Source organism: Myotis daubentonii, chromosome 10, assembly GCF_963259705.1.
Source record: "Myotis daubentonii chromosome 10, mMyoDau2.1, whole genome shotgun sequence".
NCBI classification, from domain to species: domain Eukaryota; kingdom Metazoa; phylum Chordata; class Mammalia; order Chiroptera; family Vespertilionidae; genus Myotis; species Myotis daubentonii.
This window is the reverse complement of record NC_081849.1, coordinates 82,623,643-82,642,923: the sequence shown is the minus strand read 5'-3', so window position 1 is coordinate 82,642,923 and position 19,281 is coordinate 82,623,643. Positions and strand designations below refer to the sequence as shown.

The 19,281-nt window shown below is 50.1% G+C and overlaps 1 protein-coding gene across 4 annotated transcripts in view; it reads left to right on the top strand.

Moving 5' to 3' along the window:
* IMMP2L (inner mitochondrial membrane peptidase subunit 2) overlaps positions 1–19,281 on the top strand; it is a 477,803-nt gene that overhangs the window by 142,008 nt on the left and 316,514 nt on the right. The window lies entirely within an intron of this gene.

The following is a 19,281-nucleotide window of genomic DNA, read 5'->3' as shown; positions in this document are numbered from 1 at the left end:
GTGGAGGGGCCACCTGTACTCTTACCTGGCTCTATGTGTCACCTCTGCGGCCGTAGGCCGAGGGGCAGGCCCAGGGCTGCAGCATCGATGCGGTCACCAGGCGTTAGGACATGTATCTTGCCTTTCGGTCTCTCGTTCACCTCCTTTTTTGGTTCTCCTGTTTGTTCTTTATTTTTCACGATGCTGAATCGGAGACCTTCGGTAAGCGAGACATTAATACACACAATTAAGTGCCCCGTTGGGTGAAGATAACTCCCTAATGGAGTTATGAGCGCTCTATCATTGTAGGTGAAAATCTGTAGGAGCAGGTGGTGATACGAACAATAACATGGGTCCCACCTTAAAAGCCTCCTAATCTCGGGAAGGACAGAACCTCATGTGATAAATATGCTGCCAACACCGCCAGATGCAGCCTGAGACTTCATGTGTTGAGAGGGAAGCGTGTGTTGAGCAGATGTCCCAGGCCGTAAGGGCTGCAGTGTGAGCCAGTTACATTTCCATAACGATTTCATGGCCTAAAGCATTCGGTGTCTTTCACTGATGGAAAAGCCCATTCACTGCTAGACAGCGTTTACCTGGGGTAAGAAGGGCCCAGGCGAATCTTCCCGCTGAAGTCCCGGCTGGGAAAAATCACATGTGGAAGGGAAATGTGCCTTTTTAAAAGTTTTCTTGGCTAAATTCTTTGAATAGTAATCCTGGTTAGGAACTGTATTTATAGAAACTGCCGCTCGCATTAACGTCGCTTGCATCTGTGTGCATTATTTCACGTATCGGCAATTGCGTTTGGCCCGGTCCTTGCCAGTTTCAGTGTGAAAACTGGGAGATGCTGAGGCATCTGTGTGAGCCTGCGACTAGGTCCTGAGGGTCTCCTCCCTGTGTTTGCACAAGGTGTTAGCACTGCCTTTTCCTCTGTTTCTCCGGTAGCTTAGTGCTTCAATTATGCCAGCATCAACAAACAAGGAGAAAGGTTAACGGCATAGATATAAGCCCCCAAAATGTATACCCATACTTATAAAGGCAGTGTTGATTAAAATGCATTTCATTTTCAAAGTTGAGCCCTCAGCTGCTAAAGTGTGTACACATCTTTTTTGGACTATATCTACGGTATGTCAGCGTCCCCCAACCACGCTGGGATCCAGGACTCTGAGAGACAGCGGCAACAGGCTTTCATGTCAGCTTCGGCAGCCTGTCCGGGGGAACTGGTGGATGTAAACAGCACAGCACAGCTCGGTGGGGTGCGTGCGGGAGATTCCCCGCGGGAGAGTGCGTGCAGGAGCCTGAGTGAACAGGCGGCCTGGCAGTTACTTCTCTGCTTCGCCTGCAGCCTGGTCATGGCTTTATTATGTAGACTTTGGAGAGAATCCCAGAGAATCTAACGGAATATATTACAGGTGTGAGCGACATGCCCTGTGATGAAAATCTAAAGAACGGGGCTTATCTGGCCTGCAGGAGGGCAGGCGGAACAGGGACTTAATTACTGTCTAGGAGCTCAGTGAGCTCGCAGCACGGAGGCCACGGGGGTGCCCAGGAGGACTGGCTTCCCACGGGCGCTCTCCAACACGGTGTTCTGCTGCTTTTCACCATGAAAGGGTGTTTCAGAAGTGAGGACCCACCCCGCCGGCGGCTGTTCTTGCTTCCCTGCCAGGGGACAAGCAAGCAGGAGCTCAGGTCACCCCGCAGCGAAGCGATGGATGGGGGACTGTGCGACTCGCCCCGGAGGCTGGTGGAGATCCCTCCAGTCAAGACTTTTCTCTTTTTTGGAATAAGTGCCACTTGGGGTGTAGGCTGCCAAGGCTTCTGGGAATGGGTTGAGGCTGGTCGGAATGGTCGCTTTGCCCTTTTTTCTTGGCTTAACGATAAACAGGCCTTTTTAAGGTCCTTCCTTTCTTAGTTCCATAAACTGGTCAAAACCAAGATGGGTGGCGGACACACTCCTGTTTAAGTGTAAGCGAGTTCAGTTCAGTAGAGCCACGTAGGCACCGCCCGAGAGGCTCAGGGTCAAGGCCCAGGGATTCCCTGCGCTTTGGGGGATGGGAGAGAGGGCGTTGAGGTGCAGTGGGCGGCTCTGGCCACGGGTCACCTGGGAAGGACTCCCTGTTTTTGTCCCTCTGTCTTCCTCCCCCCGCCTCCCCCTCCCCACAGAAGCTGTCTGCTGATTGACCCCTCTTCTGTGCCTCCCCATTGCTTCTTTTTATCTAGAAAACCCACACCTTCTCTCATGTAGGGTTCAGGTAGGGGGGAGGGTGGTTTTGAGTAAAGTAACAGGCATGGAGCACAGATAAGTAGCTCCTGTAAGAGCTTTTTAAAAAAGTTTCCATGATAATTAATAAGAGAATTATAGGCCCGATGTGCCGGATGTAACAGGACACTCGGGTCTCCAAGATTTTCCCCAGGAAAAGCACTTGTCCGTGGGTATGACGAGGTCAGCCGCGAGAGGACGTCCCTTGGCTGCATCGTGTCCGACCTTCTCCAGGCCGGGAGGTGTGCGTGGTTTCTCCCGTGCACGCCCCTGCTCCGCCACCACCGTGCAGTAAATGCACGCGTCCCGGGCCTGAGCCACGCCGCCGGGCGTCCTCCAAGAATCTTGACTTGCCTTTCAAGCTCCTGTGAGCGCCACCTTCCTTGCCAATCTCTCCGGTCCTCCCCGGCCAGGTCCTGACTTAGTTTGCCTGACACCACAGTGAGCCGTGGCCTTGAGCGATGCCTGGACCAGCGTCTTAGAAAATGCGTCCTTTTCCACTTTCCTGGGCCCTTGCTTTACGCCCGGACTCCCGCTGCCACTTGCTCTATCTGCTTCTGTGCTCGGGCTCTCAGGCTCTGCTTGAGAAAAGGAGGAAACCAAGATGACCGAGTCCAGGACAGTGTGGGGCTTCATCACCTCGCTGCTTCCCTGGCCTGCGCTGCCCCTTCTGTGGTTCCCGATCCCCCGGGCATCGTCCACACCGGCCTCTGGGAGGGGCAGCTCGTCTCTGGGTCGTGAACGGTGCCCAGGCTTTGTGCTTTCAGATTAAATTGGTGGCTGGCTTCCTAATCAGTGAGCTTTTACTCCATGACAGTGTTTTTCTAGAATAGTTACAATAAACGTAATATATTCGGCGCGTTGCTGTGTCAGAGTTCACTGCTGTCTTTAGACACAAACGGCTCTTGTCTTGTGGAATGAACACCAGCAGCTCAGACCTGGGGTCCTAATTGGCCCCATCCCTTGTGCCGCGTCACCACTTTGAGCATCGCTCCTATGAGGAGGAGAGAGGATATGAGGAGTTCTTTCCTAGCAGCATGAAAGGGCAAGGAGACAGTCCAGTTACCATTTGTTCAATTAGACTGGATTCGCAAAGCGAACCAAATTAAAAAACAAGGGAAATGTTCTGCAGCTTATGGGCCACATGGCTCTAGGAACGTTGCAGTTTGGGGCAGTTAAAAGGTAACTGCTTTATGAAATCCCGGCCTTGTCCCTCGACAAAGCCAGTAACTGTGGCGGAGAGAGAGGAGAACAGGGTATGTTACCCGACTTAAAACACGGCCTTATATACCACAGAGGAAGTGGTCATATGTGTGGGCGTTGTGGGGTGGAATGAGACGTCACACACAAAGCTGGCCGTGGCTGCTTGTTCTCAGAACAGTAACTCTGGGGAATCTCTCAGCAGAAACGGGATAGAAGCAATGGCGCGTGTACCAGCCAGTCCGTGCGTGCTGCGGGCCTCCGTGGGGAACCACGTTCAGAATTCTAGGAGAGTTTTAACCCGGCCATGCTTATGTTTGCAAATGACTGCTCTGTCTGCGCCGTGGAAAATAGGCTGAAAGGGGTAAGGGAGAGACGGGGCGTCTGGTTAGGAGGCTACTGCTGTGGTCCGGGCGTGAGATGTCGCGGGTCTAGGTCAGGATGGTGGTGGAGATGAAGTCAAGTGGGTGAGTTGGAAAGATGTGTAGGAATAGAATAGACGGTTTTGGCGCGCGCGCGCGCGAGAGAGAGAGAGAGAGAGAGAGAGAGAGAGAGAGAGAGAAAGAGATGACTAAGCTCTGTGCTTGAGCCACTTGCCAGGTGGTGGTGCCGCTTCTTCCTGAGAGAGGTTTTGGGTAGAGATGCTGTGTAGGGTGTCTTGCACTCAGGACCCCTGAGACATCCAAGTGGACAGTGGGTGCCTGGGTCTGATGTGGAGATGGAGGTTCGGGGTGATGGAAGGCGCCTGCGTGGCGCTAGCACTTGGGACAGTTTTCAAAGTGTGGTCCCCAGACCAGCAACGTCGGTAACACCTGGGGCCTTAGACACGCAGGTTGTCAGCCCCCACACAGACGCCCTGCGTCCGCGGTAATAACCTTCCATGTGACTCTGGTGTGGAAGGAAGCTGAGGGCCTCTGGAGGGGCAGGGGAAGGTAGATGGAAGCGAACAAGAAGGCCTCAGGCTTACATGTATTGGTCTTGTTTAACATCACAAGCAGTCTGACCTTGAGCTTGGTTATCCTGTGGTGGGCTATTCCACCAGCTGGGCGTGTCCATGGAGAATGTGACAGTCATAACAGGAGGTTGAGGTCCTGAAACTGTGCATTCAGGATGTTAAAATTGTTCTTGTCAGGTAAGGGGTAAGGAGACGCCTTTTTTTTTTTTTTTTTTTTTTTTAATGCATCGCATAAGTGAATCCAATTGTCACGTCCTTTCAGAGGGTGGAGGGGAAACGCTGTAAGTTAATAAGAAAAGAAACACTTGTGGTTTCATTAGATGGAGCTCTTTGCAGGTCACACGTACAGTCTGTAAGTAATTGAAATACAGGCATCACGGAGAAGTTACTTCCATTAACCCTTTGAGTGCCAACCAATATCCTAGGAACTATGCTAAAATTGCCAAGGCATTTTTGCTGATTTTATAGCAGTTTAGGAAAAAAATTATGAATCGCAAGTAAATGACGTTACATATTCAAAAACTTAAGGAAACCTTTACTACATTGACATATTTAGCAATATCATCATCACTCATAAAAGCAGATTAGAACAGGACGCCATTTCGAAGCTTTGATAGCGCTCCCGGCACTTTTGGCGAAAGACAGGAGGAGCGTGATCGCGCTCCCCAGCACTCTAGGGGTTAAACTCCTCACCTCAGAAACAGCTTTCTGAAGGGTGGATAGCATATGGTTTCTTCTCTGCGATTCATATTTTTAAAAAGAGAATGTTCCCCTTTATCGTGAACTCAGATGAATATAGGAGATAATTGACGGCCTACCTCTGCATGAAAGAACTCAACTTGTCAAATACAATGGAATGGAATGCATTTCAGCTCTTCGGTCCTGGGATCGCGTTCTGTCGCTCTGCTCAAGCACATGATGGAAGGATGAGAAGCAGGTCAGTGGCCGCGGTGTCTCCAAGGCCGCCCTGGTGCGTGTGTATCACAATGACAGCCGGGCCGACACCTTTCAAGGAATGTCGTACATTCGCTTGACACAGTTTCTTTGAGGGAAGTTGTTTGTTTGTTTGTTTGCTCGTTTGTTTTTAAGGCAAGTAAGCTGGCTTCCTCTTGTCCCATTTAATGGGAAGCTGCATGGCAGGGACTAGAAAAACAATTGGTGGTTTCCAGGGGGAGATACCTGCAGAGGGAAGAAGGGAGGGTGAGAGACAGAGGGGAGGGTGCAGAAGACAGGCCAGGATTCGCTGGGAAGTAGAACGGACTGATCCAGCGCCAAGGCGGTGGGTGGGCGAGCAGCAGGGAAGGGTGGACTCGCTGGCCCGAGAGAGACGGTGCCGGTAGCCACGGGCGGTGGAGCTGCAGGAAGCTTCCTAAGTGATGGCGCCGGTGGTTAAGGTCCGGGGAAGCGTTTCTGTGCAGTGTGTCTGGATGCTACAGGTCTCGTTCCAGACGAAGTAATGGGGCTTAGCTGGATGTAGACTTGCAGTTCCCTGTTTTGATCAGATGATTCCAGAAATTGTTACCTCGTCCTTCATGATGTGAACATTGGTTATTGTTTATTAAGCTGTAATACGTACAACCAGAAATCAAAATTTGTATTTACCATTCTATGCACAGAAAGGAAAGGCAGTGTCCATTGTATATACTTATCCTGATTTGCAGCAGCCACGTTCAGTAAATGTCTTTTTATTCTTAAACTGTAAGGGAAGCAAGTGACTCTGTCTCTGCAGAGAGAGGCCGTCCCTTATCACAAACCGCACTTGCTCTTGTATTTGGTACCTGGATTCTGCGCATTTGCCTGTGTTTCAAGGTGATACGTACGGGATTTAGCTTAAAAATCTTGCCATTTGTTTGGTCTTCCCCTAGGAATGTTTTTCCTGCACACATTGCTTTTCTTAATGCGTATTTATATGCTATTTGAGCAGGAGGAGCCCATATAATAATACCGAAACCGAGAAAGATTGGTATTTGTTGTGGCAAGGAGTTGAGTCAGACAAAGGCAGGTGCGCTTTGATATGGATTTTACAGGGAGCCTCCCTCGTCCCCCACACGCTGCCGCTCCGCAAGCAGATGTCGGCTGGGTCTGTGTACTCAGGCTCCACTCGGGTTTCAGACAGACCAGACAGACCGGGCCCTGTCCCGATGCTGGGGCTCGGAGCCCGGGGTCCCCTCTCCCCTGGGATCCCGGTGCTGCCGCCTCACCTGGGCCTGGGCCTTGTCCCACCTACTCCAAAAACAACAAAGAACCGACAAGATTGGCAGATGCCTCCAAGGAGCCAGGGGCCGGCCACCGTGATCCGTGTAGAAATGTGAAATTTTGTTCGGGTCTCTACCCTAGGGGTGCAGTGTCCATGCTGTGTATTTTGTTGTCCAGGCTGAATGTTTGAAACCAGCAAGTTTACATTCTTGCCTGTGTGTTTCTCCATTGCTCCCTCCGCAAAGCTAAGCCATTACTGGAAGCCTGCTCTGGGCGAGACCGTGAAATAGGGGAATTTGTCGGAGAGTCTTAGGCGTCCACCACCCTCCTTTCCATCTCTGCCTGCCCCCCAGCACCCGCCGGGGGCTGCGGGGTGTGTGACGGGTTGCATCCAGATAGCCTGTATCTTCCAGGGACCTCAGCTTTTTAAGAGACTCGCTGGGGTGGGGAGAGAATATGTCACACACAGGCATAAATCTCTAATAGAAACATCATTGATGAGTGAGAAAACGGGGGCCAGGACCTTCTACTTCTAAAGCGAATGTGTAAGTGACTGCTTCCTCTCTGTTTTTGTACAGCGGCGCTTGTTATTAATCATTAGTGCCAATTACAACCCCTTGGGTTGTCGTGCTTAAATATGATGAAACACCGAGTATCTTTGGAGATGCTCCCTAAGGATATGAAGAATGAACCGAGACTGGTTTTACACAGTGGCTCATGAACTCCTAGATCCTTGTTTAGCATTTCAATTTGTGGTCTATCTTGGAATCATATTTTAATTAACCCAGTCAACACCTTGGGTGATAAGTAATATCATCTCGGGAAAATAGTATATATTAAAAAAAAAACGTAATCTAATCCGAAAGCTTGGGAAGGGAAAAAATACATTTCCCTTATCACGGTCAAAGAGAGAGTTCAAGGTCAAGAGGCTCTTGCTAAGAAGTTGCCCCGTAAGTCAGTGAGAATTGCAAGAAGAACATCTGAGCGTCCGGGCTCGTAGGGCTGCAGTGGCTGTTTATTTTGAGGCTGCGTGATAATCAGAGGCAGTGACCTCGGGGACCAGCCAGGAGCAGCTGGTGTGGTTCCCCACCCCCCACACAGGAGCCCTGTGCCGGCCAATGGGATGCGAATGTAAAATAACGGCAGGTTAGACCAGCCGTGGGCAAACTACAGCCCGCGGGCCAGATCCGGCCCATTTGAAATGAATAAAACTAAAAAAAAAAAAGACCGTACCCTTTTATGTAATGATGTTTACTTTGAATTTATATTAGTTCACACAAACACTCCATCCATGCTTTTGTTCCGGCCCTCCGGTCCAGTTTAAGAAGCCATTGTGGCCCTCAAGTCAAAAAGTTTGCCCACCCCTGGGTTAGACCATGTTGAAATCATGGCCTTGAATGTATCTCAGTAACTTCCGTTTCCAAAGGCCCTCACAGTTATTTTTATAACCTATACAAACTGCTTCAAATTCCTCTCATTGGAAACCCCCAGGCTTCTTTTCGGGGCCTAAGAAAATAGCCACCGGCAGGGCCGACCTATTGTGATGGTGAGTTTGTTTGTAGAAAGAGGAAGAGTCATCAGCCCCACAACAGGGGAGCCCTTAGCAAAGCTTATGGGAACCAGGCGTGTTGTCACTAAGGACTTCTGAGGGCTGGGAGGAAATTCATTTGTAATTGGGGTCCTCAGACCACACTCATCATGAAAACCGCTGGGCAGGGCACTGCGTCAGGGGAGGGTGGCCTTCGGAGAAGCGAGCTCTCTGGAACGTGGGAAAGCAGGGCAGAGCGATGGACCCAGGACCCAGGTGGGGACTCTGCTTTCTCCTCTGGGCGAGGCTGTGACCTCGCTCACGCTGAGTTTGATTCCGGAACTGGCAAGCTGCTGTCGTAGGCATCCCTGGAAGAGGGGTGATGTCTGCAGCAGTGAGAGCGTTCCTGGCTAAGTGGTCTTGGCCACCTGTACACAAGGCAGTGGTGCGCCAAGACCGTGGCCGCTCAACACACCTGGCAGGGAGACCCAGCCCTGGGCCCGTGACGGGTAAATTGAGACTTAGCCTCCTCCCACCGCGGGCCTACTGAAGTCAGTTAAGCCCCGGCTTTCCAGAGGGAAATGCAGCTGCTGGACAGAAATGGCTTGTGCACTGGCAGACGTCGCTGGTGCCAGAGCCAGGGGTAGGGGTGGGGGTGGGGGGTGGGGGAGGGGACCAGGTCCCCTGACTCTGCCCTGATACTCCTTCTGACCCTCCACAGCCTCATAACTCAGAAAGGAGACCCCTGACCCCATGATTCCCATGGCTTTTGTTAATGACACCACTGGATTTCAGTCACTATTGCCTCCATCCATGTCTTCATTCATTCCACTTGTATTTAGTAGGTACCTGCATAGATACAGTGGGAGCAATACAGCTCAGAGTCCCTCCCTCCCGAGCCTTCTCGTGGACGAAGACAGACAGTAAATGAACCAGTCAAGTCAGGGCGAAGTGTGTTTCAGTTGGAAGCGTGTTGATGGGGCCGGTGTGTGGGAGTGGCTGCTGGATTGTACAGAGGATGGATGTTTTCCTGGACAGGTAGCGCTCATCCCAGTCATGTCTACAAAGCCTGTGCTTCCCTCTCTGTTTCTCTGAATAGGAGCAGAAAGCTGAGCCTCTTCTTAACCACAGATTTTCTCTGTCTCTCTATCTCTCTATCTCTATCTCTGTCTCTGTCTCTATCTCTCTCTATCACTAAATCCCTCCCTCCCTCCCCCTTCCTCCCTCTTCCCTGATCACAGCCTCCCCCCCAGGACATACAAGTCCTTTGTGATGTAACACCCCCCTGTACCCCCAGCTCCCTCCTGGTTGGGCAGGCCCCGGCTGGTCCCCTTCTCCATCTTGTCTCTTTTCAGAATTCTCTTCTGCCAGAACCGTGGCCCCCTTTCACAGTCCGCCTCCAGCGATGTCCCTCTCCATGTTTCCCGCCCCTCCTCCCCCCTCCCCAGCTCTCTGCTGGAAGGTAAGACCTGCTCTTTGGTCCTCTGCCTGCATCAGCACCGCACTCGGCACAGTGTCGCTGCTCCATAGGGCTCCTGGGATCAAATGGAATGGTGTTTATCAGCTTTCCCTGGGAATCAAGATTTCCATCTGGGTTCAATATACTGCTCACGAAAGTGCAGCCAGGCGTGGGAGAAGAGCATTTAATAAAATCTATTTCCAGCGGGAAGAAGCTCTCGGTAAGCCAGCCCGGTCTCCGATCGGGGGCAGTTGGGGAGAGAATGTGCTCGCGTGGATTTATGCGGGAAGCTGGCTGAGGCTGGGCCGTGTGGAAATGAATCGCCTTAAACTGTTTTCTGCACAAATGAGCCTCCTTTTGGAAATGTCCGCCGTCCTAGGTTGGTGCTAATTGTCCCGCAGCTCCCGGGGTCATCGAGGTGATCACTGCGTCCAGGGACCTGGACATAAACCTGCTGGAAACAGCTCACCCTTCGCTTGTTGTCTGGGAGACCCAGGTGACTAAGGACGGGGCATTGTTCTAAGAACCACGATGCCCAGCGGTGGGCGCAGAGACACGCCCTGACCCACGTGTGCCGCGACCTGGGGCGGCTGCTCCTTGGGGAAGAGTCTGGGGCGGGAGAGGTGCTGCCACGCCCCGTGTCCCCGGCATCGGGGTGCAGGGCAGCCTCCCTGATGGCCGCAGGCATTTGCGGGCCTTTCCCCCTCGTTTGGTTCCGGGTTTTTCTGCTGAAATGCCCACCGGAACCACCTGAATCAGTAGCTCCTTGCGCAATGCTTGCCTTGTTCCCTTTAGTCTGGATCGAGGGTTCTTCTCCCGTGGCAGCCAGCGCCTGCCTGTGCCAGAGCTTCGCGCACGAGGTCAGAACCGTCCTCAGGGATGTGGGATTCGGGAGACGTCCAGCGTCCTGAGTTCTCTTCACTTGGCGTCTCCAAGACATTTGACAATTTTGACGGAAGCCCTAGCCAAACAGTAAAGGGTATTTCGATAGGTACCAGCTTTGAAAAAATCATGCGGATGGGTCACCCACGGCCCAGAGGATAGCTCCTGAGTGTGCTCTCAGCAGTCAGGGCAGAGAGCAGCCGCCCGGGGGGGTGTCCCTGCGGGGTCAGGCCCTGGGGGGAGGCTGTGTGGGTGCCGGGGCTGGGAGCGCCCGGGGACTATTACCCAGTGCACTTCCTCCAAAGTGCTGAGTTTCGAGAAGGGAACTTTGAGGAGGAGATTCGCTCACCCTTGTCCCAGACTCAAAGGCTCTGGAGAAATTCATCATAATTAAATCCTTGTCATGTTATTAAATAGGCCAACTTTAAGAAGTTAATGGGAATTTTTTGACCCATGATCTTGTTACATTATACTGTGACTCAAGTGCTAACTAGAGAAGGACATGTTTTCCACTGAGATTCACAGCTCTTGGCTTCTAGAACTTTCTTCTTGATTCTAAATATCTAAATTTATCATTTCTGACACCACCGTTTTTTAACTCCCATGTGTGTTTACACTGAAATCAAGATGAATAAAAATGATTTTGAGATTATGGTTTATCTACTGATTTATTAATTTAGCCTCGCTTGTTTTTATTAAACTGATACCCAGGGGAAACCAGGTAGGTTTTCTATATTGCCATGTTTTAAAAAATATATAATTTACATTCCTGTAATTTGTAATACCTGTTTCAATTGCATAGTCCTTTAGGAAGACAATGCCCTCTTATAGTTCACATAGACTTCTGATACATGTTTTAAAATAAAGCAATCTACTACGATTAAAATGTCTTCGGAAATACACTTACAAGGCATGGAGGCTATTGCTATGCAAAGACCCTTACAGAGACCATCACAAGGCCTTAGAGGTGCTACCACCACATATCAAGTCGTCTTTGCTTCTGCAGTCAACACAGTCTGTTTAGGTCAAGTCCAGAAGCGCCCCACCCTACAGCATCCTCTGTTCTGTAGGGAGCTGTCCAGGGGGCCAGCGGAGCTCCGTGTCCATATTGTCAAGTGCAGATTACAGTTTAGGTAACGAATGATGTTTCCTCAAGTATCTGAGAGTGGTCATAAAGGTAAGCATTGGGAAGTGGACTTTTAACATCCACTCTTCTCCATAAAGGCAGAACTCTAAGGAGACTCCTGTCACCGAGTCATCCCGTGGAAGGCACACAAACACGAGTGAGCGAGACAGACGGTGCTGAGATCCACTGAAGCGCCTCCTGCTGGTCCAGGGACATGGTTTACATTGTGCCTCTGACCTTCCTGTTTTCAGTCAGTTCATCCCTTCCTTCCAGAGCGTGTGTACTTCTTTGTGATCAGCCCACATTCGAGGGACAATGTTCACTGATTTTGAATTTATATCTGCTTCAGGCAAACTTGGGGTAGAAGGAAGCAGACAGGAACCAGCCTTAGTTATCACTCTTTTATTGATGTTCCAGGGATTTCCTCATTGGCCTTCATGCACAGTTGTGGGTTTAGCAATCATACATCACTGTGCTAGGCAAACATGGTTCGTTTAATTATTGAATCAAATGTTCTTTGGAAAAGAGGTGTTTTAAAGATGCAGAGGCCGTACATTTTGCTCCACCGTGATCATTCACTGTGTTGTTTAAGCAAATAAGCTGGTTTAAATAAGCCCATAATGAGTTTTTAATTTATAGAGAAATGAGTCAGCAGGGCAGAGAGAAGGTGCAAAGTCTGAAAAGAATTCGCCTCGTGCACTAATTGAAGAATCACTAGAGTAGAGTCCCCACTGAACTAGCTTTTGTTGGGCGAAAGAATGCAATTATATGAAAAATTAATGCTTCAGTGTAATATAAAACCAACGCCGCCCGAGTCCTGATGGGCCAAATTAGGTTGCTGAAAACACTCACAAACTGGGTGGCTGCGAATGAAGGCGCTGGCTTATTTAAACTCGCAGCGCTGGTTAATGAGATGCAGTGGAAGCGGAAAAACGTTTGATTTAGTAACGGGCGACCTGGATCAGTCTGTCCTACAGAGCGACAGGCTTCGGGTTCATTTCCAGTTGGAACAAAGCCACTGAAGAACCACCCGTGGGTAGAGAAGCTGCACTGTGTCATATTATTCTTCTGCAGCAGGAGAAAGGCAGCTTCCAGTGGGGTTAGGAGCTCCCCCCAGACAGCATCAACCGGATGAAGTCTTAGTGCCTTTTTCCTGGAGAGAAGCTGAGGACGCGTTGTGTTGCTTTCTGGGTGGGTTGTTCGAAGACCCTCATCGAATAAACACCTCAAAGGAAAAGCGTATCTTGGTATTTGTCTGGAGTATAAGTTTGTAAGTCTAGTCTACTTTGTAAGTGATGGGCCCTTTAAGATGATTACGTAAAAACGATGGGCTCATCTCATGTTTAGAAAGATCTCTGGTGTCGCTTGACCCAGGTATTTCTTAGTGAAGCAACTCAAATGCTGCTGGCGCTGTTTCCTGTCTTGGAGACAGTTCAGGTGTCGGGGGCACTTCTTTCTCGGGAGGCGTGGCTTCACAGTGATGACACTTTGTGGCCATGCAGGGCCGAGCGTGCGCGATGCCAGAGCCAACACGCATCCCCTTGGGGCCCGGAGCCCACGCTTCTGTGCTGTGGAGACGCACTCCACTCAATGGAAGAAACACATGCACTCTCGGCAGCGGGTCTCTGGGAGCCACGGACACGCAGAGAGCGTCTTTGGTGGGAAGGAGGCGCTGTGTCTTCTGCCCAGGTGGATGGAGCAGTTTACCACCTGCCTCCGCCTTCCGAGGGGCGTGTCCTTGCTGTCCCGGATCCATTCGGAGTTGGTCTCCAAAGGAAGTGAGAAGAGAGTGTCCACCCTCCCTCCTGTGCTGTGCGGTGAAGCCAGGTGCGTCCAAGGGCCGCCCTCGCAGCCTGGAGCCTTGGGAGTGACCCTGCGTTCCTTTCTCACGTCTCAATGCTGCGGTGACGAAAGTGGTGATTTTGGGAAATACTGAGTAGTAGATTCAGACCTTCTTTTTCCAATTTATAAAGTGGGATGATGGTTCACACGCGCCTCAGTGTCAGATGTGGTATCTTAAATCTGTTTGGTTTAAAGGGAAAACAAAGTTTGATATCCCGTCTGCGACTCCGTAAGTTTGGTAAATGCACGTTTTCAGGTTCAAGAAGCTTCGCCTGGTACTTTAATAGAAGGAAAAAGAGCAGGAGATTTGCTCTTTGAGCTTCCTAGGATATTTTCTAAATCAAGCCACTACATCTTTTGTTTCAAATACAAACACTTCTTCTTTTCCAGAGAAAGAACATGCTGCGTATTGTATACATTTCAATGCTTTCGTTTCATTTTGCCTGGTTTATTGTTTTAAATGACAAGAACGTTACAGCTATTGAAGATCTGAAAACCAGAAGGAAATCAAAAACATTCATTTCTAGAAACAGTCCTTGGTCGCCGTGGCTCTGAATGATAGAGAACAGTTACAGCGCGCATGTGGGAGTGGTTTTCTGGTCGGAAGCAGCATATAGATAGAGAATATTTCCCCCCCAAATGTTAGTGTTTCGTCCAAGCGTGGGGAATACTGACTAGAGGACAGTGCCTGCGCTCCGGGTGTCCTCTGACTTTGGATAAAGCTGTTAGCAGCAGGCTTGGGGCGCCCTCAGGCATAGTGGTGCATACTTTAGATTCTTTGGTCACAAACGTGGACCCAGTTAGTTTTAGGATTTCTTTGAAACACAGGCTTTGGACACGGCTGATGAAAGCTCTGCAGGGATTCCCCTCCAGCCTCTGGTGCTGTGCTTCATGACCTTGGCCTTGCCTGTCTCCCAAGGGCTTGCATTTCCGCCGTCCCCTCGGCCAGTGGAATCCCAGGGGGCTTCCTCACTGCTGAGCCTGCCCATTCCGTGCCTGGAGTGCTCTGGCCCTTGTGCATCTGGCTCACACTCGGTCCCCCCCTCCCGGCAGTCCTCCCTCCCTCACACCCACTCTCCTGGGACCTGCCCACCCCCCTGGCCATGGCTCCCTGAGCCTGGCAGGCTCCCTCCTTCCTGTGCCCTGCACCAGCTCTCTCCACCTGGGAGTTCCAGTGAGCAGCTGCTAGGTTTTCTTGGAGTCATGATTCTCTCATGGCATGGAGCCTTGGATGGCCTACATTTTGGGAAATGTTTGAATGTAGTTGAGGGGTAGCAGGCTTCTCCCCTCAACACACTCGTACATGCTCTAGGTGAGATCTCTATCACCTGAAATTTGATTGGATTACAACCAATCTTTTGTCTTACATGTCCTCTTTCTTACCTTATTTTCTCCTTATGATGAAATCGGAAACATTTGTAGGAATTACGAGCAGCCTAGGCGCTATTAGGAGAATCTGTGAAAGTTTTGTAGCTTTCATCATGTCACTTTGCCTTTTAAAGAAAGCATTTTATATAGACACAATCGAGGTCTTTGTTCTTTTAAATAATGTCATTGTCAATCTTGGAAACTAGCAACTTTTTAAATGTAGCTTCTGGCAAGACTTTAAGGGTTTAGAATAATACTCAATAGGGAACTCCATTTTTTGATGTTCAAGACTTGAAACGAAAAGTCCGTGCATCTGAAACAATATCAGACGACGTCTCTGAATCATTGTGTGCATATTATGCCGGAGTTTCTCATCTTAAATAGACTCTGCATGGGCTCTCAACAATAGAATTTTAATCCAGATGCTCAAAAAGCCCAGTTAGGGTTGGCTTCCTAGGCAATGCAACATTCGAGCCACGTGTTTATCATTCACCAGGGGCTGGTCTCTCGTTCCTCTCCTGCCTTCCGCCCCAAATCATCCCATCCCTCCGCTCTCCCCTTTCTCCTCGGCAATGCCCACTAACCCTTATCTCCTCCAATTACATGACCACCATTTCCGCCATCTTCTGGCAATACTTAGGGTGCCTGTTCACCTGTCCTACTACCTGTGTGTTGGGAATCTGCTTGCAGGGCTGAGATTATACTGCCCAATAGAGAAGTGCATTCCATCGACATGTTGCTCATAAGTGGCCCCGCACACAAGCATTGATGCGCACTTGCACACATATGCACATACACATTTTGATGTGACTTCTTTTGTTAGTTGACCTGCCTACCGTTCTTAAATGCACCACCAGGGGACTAAACCTTTGTTTCCTGTGAATCCCTTCCCAGCGGAAGGCGTGTGCATGTGGGTGGGTTCAGGACAGAGAGGAATGTTCTTGTCGGTGCTCTTGAATGACCAGCTTTTAGAAGTGATGGTTGGTTCCGTGTACATGTGTGGCGTGTTTGCTCTAGATCTGTGACATGTGCTGTTGGTATTTTAATGGGGATCGCATGGAATCTATAGATTGCTTTAGGTGGTATGGACATTTCCATTGTTAATCCTTCCCATCCATGAACCCGGTGTATCCTCCCGTTCTCTCTTTCTTCAGTGCCCTGTAGTTTTCTGAGCGGCCTGTTACCTCCCTAAGTTTATTACAAGGTACCTTTTTTTTGGTGATGGTGGTGGGGGGTTGCAAAGGCAAATGGGATTGTGTTTTTAGAGTCTCTTTATGAGAGTTCATTATTGATGTACAAAAATGCCCTCGATTTCTGGCTGTTAAATTTGTAGCCCGCTACTTCGCCGAATGCATTTATTAAACCTAGCGGCACTTTCAGCAATAAAGGTAACATTTTTAAAAAGTGAGGATTGGTTAGATTCTGAGAAATGCGCCTTCTCTCCAGTTAGAGCAGATTCTGTTTTGTCCTTTCCGTTCATGTCCCAGTTTTCACGGATGCGAGAATGTTCTGTGAGGAGAGAGTGTCCCCCAAATGGCTATTTTCTCGGAGGCAGATGGTAAAGATTCAGTATCAGGAAGCGGGCTGTCTGGAACGGAGGCTTCTTCTCTAAACTTGGAAACGGGACTCTCCTGGAGCAGAGAACTCCCCTGTCATCCAGGACGGCAGCGATGCCGGAGGACTCTCAGCTCCATTGCCGCGGAAATGGCTCATTCGTGAAGGAACGGCCACTTGGAGCATGTGGGGTGCACGCTGTGGTTCCTGACCCCGTGCTTCCGTGTCATCTCAGCTCTTAATTCTGTAAGAGGTTTAGGTGCAGGATTACCAGTGGTACGAACCCTTTAAGCAGCGTGCATATTTCACAGTTCAGCACGGTAAGAAAGATTCCGTATTCGGAATAACAGCTACTCCAGGAACAGCGCGACATCAAGCCGCGATCTAAAAATCATTATTGTTTCTTCAGAAGACAGCCTCTCTTTTCTTGGGGTAAAGAAACAGTCTTTTTCACCTTTGGACATATAAGTCCCCAGAAAAGTGCACAAAAAGAAATTTGTTAAATGATGGAAAAGGGTCTCCTTTTTCTCTCCCAATGAAATACGTAGTGAATGAAACAAAGAAATAGTTATAAGAGGCCAGATAGTAGTTGTGAAATAACTGAGTCCTTAGACTAGTCCAAACTTAATTTGTTGAGGGATGTTTATAGATTGATCTCTCTCTCTTTTGGGCGCATTTTAACTCCTTCCTGCCCTCACCCTCTCAGGCTGCCCTCTGGAATCAGCGGAGGTGATGGAGTACCCAGGCCTCCTGGGGTTGAGTTGGGAGGGAGCGTGCCTGGGCTGGGCGGTGCACACTGCCTGCAGGAGGAAGGCGGTGGCGGGGAGCCCCAGCAGGCTCGTTTGGGCGAGAGGAATGGTGCACAGGTGCAGTGCAGCGGGGCGCACCTGCACGGGGCTCCGGTTCAGGAGGCCGCTCTGTACCTGGGGACCTCCCGGTGCCCTGCCTGCTCTCCCGGCGCCCTGCCTGCTCTCCCTGTCCCTGGCCCAGTGGTGGTAAAGGATGGACGGCAGCCAGGGCTGGCCCTTGGCTGTCTGCTCCACTCATTCCTGGTGCAGTTGAACCAGAATGACTGCGGTTCCCCAGACAAATTGGGCTCCGGGTGGGAGCGCTGGCATACATCACCCTGGCGGCGTCTGGCTCTCTCCTGGCGGCACCCTCTGCTGTGAGCCACGCAGCATCCCGAGAGAGCGGTGCACCGCACACCTGCGGGGTCCCCTGGCCCCGCCTGCTCTCCTGTCTGTCTCCCTAAAGCGGACGTAGCACGGTTTAGGGGAAAGGAAACCCAGGTGCCGGCCCCCGTGTCAGGAGGTGGCTGTGAGGCCCAGCGCTCGGTGAATAGTTCCTCAGCATCTGGAAAGGAAACCTATTTCGTGGTTCGGTTCAGGGCATTGTGCACGGTTGGGCCAGCTCACTCACATTTTTCACATATAATGTTAGGATGTGTTAACATTGAACATGTTTGTGCCGGAGGCTGCGAGTCCCTCAGCAGTACCTGCGGGTGCCTCCTTTCATTGCTTTTACAGCGTTGTTTGTCCCCATTAAAATGTGTTTATTAGGTTTCAGGTTATTTGGTTGCATAAATCATTTGGAGGCAGAAACTCTGGCGTTTTCCTCCTGGTGGAAAATACACACAGGACGTGTTACTAGGCTCACATTTAAGATGAAAGTTCAGGCACGGCACACGCCTGGCTGGGCCCTGCGCACTCAATGGCGAATGCCATCACAAGTAGCTCTTCGCCCCTTCGATTCATAAATGCACTGTATCGGCAAGGCCTTTCACACATGTAGGCCAGGCTGGTGTGGATTTTTAAAATATAAATAGAAATATTTTTCTAGACAGTCTACCCATGGTATTTCACTGGAGGTAAATATGATGTCCGTTTCCCACATTCGAAATCTGACACTCGGAACTGTAAATGACTTACCTCAAGTCACACGGCTGGTGGGTCATAGAGCCAGAATTTGCATCGGTCTCTCTGGTGTTTCATCCTGCCGACTCCTCACTGTCTTGTGTAGGAGTAATGTCGATACAGAGCAAATCAGATTTTCAATTTCATATGTGATAGGAAACAGCAGTGAATGTGTTTTTAAAGTGACTACTTTCCTTTGTAAAGATCTGTTTGTAACTTAGATTTCCTGTTTATTTTCTTCCATTGAGGTCCACCCATAGTGACTTGGCTGTATTAACAGGTGTCTGATACAGATAAGCTCTTTAAAAATATCCTAGATAATAAAAGGCTAATATGCAAATTATCCCCTTGACCAGGAGTTCGACCGACTGGGAGTTTGACAGTTGGATCAGGAGGAGGGACCAACCAGCCAACTGCCTGTGGCCCTTCCCATGGCCAGCCCTGCCCCTGATCGCCACCCCCCCCATTGGGGGCGGGGCTGGCCTGCCAACCGCTCGTGGCCCCTCCCCCCAGCTGGCCTACCCCGATTGGTCCCAATCGTGGTGGGCCAGCTGGACCCCACCAGTGCACAAATTTGTGCACCGGGCCTCTAGAGTGTGTGTGTGTGTGTGTGTGTGTGTGTGTGTGTGTGTGTATATATATATATATATATATATATATATATATATATATTGATTTTTTTTTTTTGATAGAGAGAAGGGGAGAGAGAGCAACATCGATTGGCAGTCTCCTGCACACCCCCACCCGTTACTGAGGCTGGAGCCCACAACCTGGATAGGTGCCCTGACTGGGAATCGAACTGGCAACCTTTTGGTACACGGGATGATACCCAACCAACTGAGCCACAGTGGCCAGGGCTGGTTAGATATGCTCTTGTTGGTAGTATTTAACATGTTAAGCGCCCAGCCTGTTTTGTCTTCCGGACGCAAAGTATAGTGTCAGTCACCAGTGACTGACTGGTTGCTTAATGTGTTAATATTCAAAGTTTTTAGGAAGTATGATGCAAACATAAATTAAAC